The sequence below is a fragment of the Cebus imitator genome, unplaced genomic scaffold (assembly GCF_001604975.1).
Source record: "Cebus imitator isolate Cc_AM_T3 unplaced genomic scaffold, Cebus_imitator-1.0 Scaffold39, whole genome shotgun sequence".
Taxonomy (NCBI): Eukaryota; Metazoa; Chordata; class Mammalia; order Primates; family Cebidae; genus Cebus; species Cebus imitator.
In genome coordinates this window covers 485,079-491,112 of record NW_016107354.1, presented here as the reverse complement: position 1 = coordinate 491,112, position 6,034 = coordinate 485,079, and positions in this window count along the sequence as shown.

Sequence of the window (6,034 nt, the reverse complement as noted above, 5' to 3'; positions counted from 1 at the left end):
GATCTCCTAAATCCCCTGGAATGCCTCAGCGATAGCAACATCTTTTGTTCTAACAAAAGGACTATTTATGGGTCCCCAGATAGCCTCAGGATGGGGGCTGGTTGCCAGGAGAGCCAACCACGTGATTAGAGGGTTGGACCTCTGGGGAGGGGAGAGGGGCTGAAGGTGAGGTTGTTCACCCATGTCCAGTGGTGTCATCAATCATGCCTATGTCATGAAGTCTCCATAAAAACCCAGAAGGACAGGGTCTGGAAGGGCTTCCTGGTTGTGGAACACGTGGAGGTTCCTGGGGGATGGCGTCCCCAGAGAACACATGGAAGCCCCGCGCCCCTGCCCACATGCCCAGCCCTGCACACCCCTTCCACCTGGCTGTTCACCTGCAGTCTTTGTCATATCCCGTACCACAAACGGTTAAAGTGTCTCCCTGAGTTCTGTGAGCTGCTCTAGATCTATCAAATCCGAGGAGGGGGTTGTGGGGACCTGTTGATTTACAGCCTGGTCAGAGGTGCAGGTAAAACAAACGGGTTGCGACTGGCATCAGAAGTGGGGGGCAGTCCCGCGGGACTGAGCCCTCATTCTGTGGGATCTCAGGCTAACTTTGGGTAGACAGTGTCAGAATTGAATTGAACTAGAGGACACTCAGTGTGTCCACTGGAGAACTGCTTGATGATGTGAGAAATCCCCACACCTTTTAGACACATTCTGTGTTGAGTGTGAGAGCAGAGAGAGAAAAGTTTGGCTTTTCCTTCAGAAGGTTATTTATGGCAAGGTGGCTCATGCCTGTAATCCCAGCACTTTGGGAGGCTGAGGCAGAAGGATCACTTGAGGCCAGGAGTTCGAGACCAGCCTGGGCAACATAGCAAGACCCCATCTCTACAAAAAGTTAGCCAGGTGTGATGGCACACATCTGTAGTCCCAGTTACTCAAGGGGCTAAGTGAGGAGGATTGCCTGAGCCCAGGAGGTCGGGGCTGCAGTGAGCTATGATTGTGCCACTGCACTTTCTCCTGGGCAATAGAGTCAGACTCTGTTTTAAAAAAAAAAAAAAAAAAGAGGTTATTTATACCTATTAGTTTGACAAAAATATCAAAATACTTACCATGATTTTGATGAGGACACTGAGGTGACCTGCATGAGGTCACATAGGAAGTAGGGCACAATGCTGGGATCCCAACCCAAGGTCTCCGCCCTCCTGGCTTCCTCCCAGAGCTTGTGGAAAGGGCTTTATTGAAACAGACAGAAGAAAAAGAGAGGACAGTTGCAAAGAACAGAAACGCAGCCTAGCCCAGATGGAAAAGCAAGCAACGTTTCTGCAACAGCAGAAGGCTTTGGAGGAGCTCAGAGGGGCCAACGGATGGTCCTGTTTTCACATTCAAGGAGGGTCCCTGACCCCATAAAACAGTCTCCATCACCAGAGCTGCCGTGGAAGATTGGCAAATCTGTTGGGTGCGACCCGCACCAGGCCGACCACGTTGGCACACAGCCTCTGAGCCACTGCCCGTCTGCCGTTCCCTACGTGGGCCAGAGGGGCTGACAGGCACCTAGGCCTCCTGACTCTGGAGGAGGGGCATGGAAGCCTCAGCATGGGCAGCTGCAGGGAAGGATGGACACCCCCTTCCAAATGGGGCAGGCCGGGCAGCTGGGCCACACCAGGGGGCTGGGGAGAACAGCTTTGTACTGCTGTTGTTTTCAATTATTGCTTAAAATTCATATCAAAATAATCCACATGGATATTTGAATAATGACACAGGCTGGCTCTTTCCGGCCTATTTCCACCATGACTCCCACGTTCCAGATGAGGAAACTGAGGTTCAGAGATGGTCAGTGACCGTGGCCCTAGGTCATAAGTCATGAGCCCAAGATCTCAGTGTGGATGTGTCTGACGTCAGGCTTTTTTTTTTTTTTTTTTTTTTTCCTGGTAGAGATGGGGTTTCACTATGTCCCAGGCTGGTCTTCCCCTCCTGGCCTCAAGTAATCCTTCTGTCACAGCCTCCCAAAGTGCTGGGATTACAGGTGTGCGCCTCTGCACCTGGCCACAACTCTCTTTCCAAAGGCCATGGCCTCCCTAGAGTTATCTGGAAGGGCAGTGCTAGCTGGGCCCCCAGTGCGTGGTTGAGGGTGGGAAGAAAAGCCCTGTAATCCTCATTGGGTGGTTGGGAGGGAGGCGCTGAGATTTTCCCAGGCCAGGGCAGCAGGGGCAAGGTCACCTGGCAGGGGTATAAAGTCTGGTTCCAGAAAGCTGAGGCTGAGAGCCCTGGGCCGCCCAGGCCTGCCCTAGACAGCAGGGCACACAGACAGGGGGTGGGCACCAGCAGGTAGTCCCTCGGCCCACCCAGCCCAGACTGGGAGGTATGAGAAGGCAGGGGCTGCCCTGCTCAGCCCCTCCCTGACAAAGCTGCCCCACACCAACCAGGTGTCCCCCAATCCCAGCCCCCAGGCAGACTTGGGTGCCTGCACTCTGTGGTCGACTGCAGACGCCCTGGCTCTGGAGCTCCTCCAGCAGCGCTGCAAAAAGCCTGATAGCGCCCCCTGCAGGCCTTTCACTAGGCAGTACTGTAAAATGGACAGAGCAGCCACATCGACCCTGGCTGGGGACGGAGGAAAAGGCAGCATTTGGAATCCTCTGGACCTGGTTTAAACTCTCGCCCTGCCACCTTCCAGCTGTGTGACCCCGGGTGAGTCACAGAATCTCTGGGCCTCCGTGTCCTTGAGGCTCAATGGCAACAGTGACCGGGTGCTGTCTCCTTGGGCCATCAGAATGTGCCATTTATGAGTAACAGATGTGAGCACGGGGAATTTCCAGCCCCAAACCCCGAGGAGTGCATAGTGGTGTTGGTGTCCCCAGAGCGGCTGGGAGGAGGTAGAGCTCAGAAAGCGCTGGCTCTGAAGCCAGGTCTGCAATTAGACCCCAGTTTTGCTGGAGATTTGCTGTGTGGCCTTGGGCGGGTCACTAACCCTCTCTGTACCTCAATTTCCTCATTGGTAAGCATTTGCTCAGAAGGCAGGGAATCCTAAGGGGGTGGATGTGTGTCTCCAGAGGGCAGGCCCCTGCTGGTCTCCTCTTGCAGCAAGAGAGGGGGAGCCAGTTTTGGAAATGCCGTGGTACAGATCATTAACGTCATAAAAGCTGCACGTGCGGCCCTCCCCAGGCAGGCTTGGTGAAGAGCGATTGAGATGCTACACACGTCCTTCCCCAGAGTCTCAATCACTCTTCCTCGAGTGCCCTTCAGAGGCTGGAAGCAAGGTCGCTGAGACTCGGGAGCTCGGGAATCAACTCCAGCGTGGCTTCTGGGGTCGGGCTGGGGGAGGCAGCATGGGCAGGCTGTAGCCTCTGCTAATTGGGGAATCCCCATTCTCAGGGACTACCCTGACAACAGGCTCTGTCTCTGGCCTCAGCCACCAACGGTAGTGCTGGACACCCATGTGGGTCAGAGGGGCCCCAGATTACCACCCTCTCCACAGAGGCCACTTCAACCTGAGTGGCCTCAGTCCAGGGCTTAGATTCAAACGGCTACAGACAGCTGGGGTCTCTAGAGGCCGTGAGACCCACCAAAAAGTGTAGTGTGTGCCTCAGGGGACAGAACCCCAGCAGGTAGTAATATGATCTTATTCCCACTGAAAGTCAGAGGTGTACAGATGGGCCAACGCACACAAATGCAAGGATAGGTCTGAAAGCCACCCACTGAGATGTTATCATATGATTTAGCTGAGTCTTTTTATCTGCAAATAGTAATTTCTTTATTATATAGAGAAGGGAGGGGCAGGGCACATTGGCTCACACCTGTAATCCCCACACTTGGGGAGGCCGAGGCAGGAGGATTGCCTGAGCCCAGAAGATGGAGGTTACCGTGAGCTACGACTGCACTGCTGCACTCCAGCTTGCACAACAGAGCAAGATCCTGTCTCAAAAAAAAATAAAAGAGAAGGGGAAAAAATTAAAAACCTGAGTGTCTTTTTTTTTTTTTTTTTTGACAGAGTCTCACTCTTGCCCAGGCTGGAGTGCAGTGGCGCAATCTCGGCTCATTGCAACCTCCGCCTCCTGGGTTTAAGTTATTCTCCTGTCTCACCCTCTGGAGTAGCTGGGATTACAGGCGCCCACGCCACCATGCCAATTTTTGTATTTTTAGCAGAGACGGGGTTTCATCATTGGCCAGGCTGGTCTTGAACTCCTGACGTCAGGTGATCCACCCACCTCGGCCTCCCAAAGTACTGGGATTACAGGCATGAGCCACCGCTCCTGGCCGAAACCCGTGTCTTTGAAAAAAAAATCTACCTGTTGCCAAAATGCCTACTGCCTATGTCAGGTCTGTGGATCTTTTGGATGTTTCGATGAAATAATGATCTTTCCAACCCACCCCCTGGTACCTGACTGACCCAGGGGAAGTTTCTGCCACCCTTCAAAGGCCCCTGGGGGCTCCGAGTCGGGCTCCAGCCAGCACCAAGGCCAGTACCACGAAGCTCTCTGCCCACCCCAGGAGGCCAGATAACCCAGCCTGCTATCAATGCCTGCAGTCACTCAACACCTCCAAGACCTGAGACAATTAATTAACAAGGCTTTTAAAAGATGTTTTCAAACGATACAGAGAGGGAAGGGCGGAAAAGGGAGTCCTTGAGCTGCAGAAATTCTTCACTGAAGAGCCTTTCTCTTAAGTGCTTTTCCCTAAGGAGCCGGGCAAGGTAAGGCGACAGCGTTCGGAGCAGACACCAAGGACGCAGTTTCATTATGTTGAAAATTAGTTAGAAGATGCCTCAGCGGGGCTCCAGGCCTCTTCCATGAGGAAAAACCCATTTGGATAAATTTGAAAAATCATCCTGCACATAAGGATTTTTTGGCACCCGCTGAGCCAGGCCCTACACTGGGGGCTCAGGACACAGAACCCCCCACTGTCTGCAGGTTCTCATAGTGGTAGGGGCGATGCCATGGTTCCTGGGACAAGAGGGGACACAGGTGCTGCGGGGTGGCGAGGAGGAAGGGGCGCTCAGCAGCGCCTCACAGAGGAAGGCTTCAGAGAGGTTGGAGGAGGCTTTGGAGGGGTCGGGGAGAAGGAGGGGGGTTGGAGGCTTTGGAGGGGTGGGGAAGGAGGGGAGCTGATGGGGCAGCCAGAGTCATTTCAGGGCAGCGCCCCAGCTTCTCCCAACAGCTGGTCTTGGAGATGAGCCACAGTGCTCAAACCACAGTCACCAAAATCCCCCGTGCACAGAACACATTGCCCATCTCAGAGCTGGCTCCTCCTAAGGAACCAGCTGCTGCATTTGCAGTGGAAAGGAGTCCTTCGCCTGCAGCCTGGCACCAGGCTGGGAGAATTCAGCAAATAATGGTTATTAAAAAATGGCCATCAATCATAGCTCTTCTGCTCAGGCCCAAGGAGCCAGCTAGAGCTGCCAGCCACCTTCCTCTCCTGGTCTACGCTCCCCTGCAGAGGTCTCACCCTGAAGAGGGACACTGGGACAAGGATGGCGCTCAGAAGAAGTGGGCAGGCCTGGTTAGGCCACTAACCAGGGGCTGATTTGGTCAAATGGCCCCAGGGAGCCTCACTGCACAGGTTTCCAACTCCCGAGTCTAATACTTCTCCTCCTTCAGAATAGAAACCAGGCCCCAAGAAATATCCATATAAGCCTCAGACACATCTGACCCAGCAATTTCACAGGCAGGATTCCAGCTTATGGAAACAATCAGACAAACACATAGATTTACATACAAGGATGATCACTACATCATCAGTGATAGCATTAGATACTTGTAGAATATCAGATCAGGCGTGGTGGCTCACACCTGTAATCCCAGCACTTTGGGAGGCTCACGCAGGCAGATCACCTGAGATCAGGAGTTCGAGGCCAGCCTGGCCAACGTGGCAGAACCCCATCTCTACTAAAAATACAAAAATTAGCCAGGTGTGGTGTCAGGCGCCTGTAATCCCAGCTACTTGGGAGGCTGAGGCAGGGGAATCACTTGAACCCAGGAGGCGGAGGTTGCAGTGAGCTGAAATCATGCCACTACACACCAGCCTGGGCAACAGAGTAAGACTCCATCTCAAA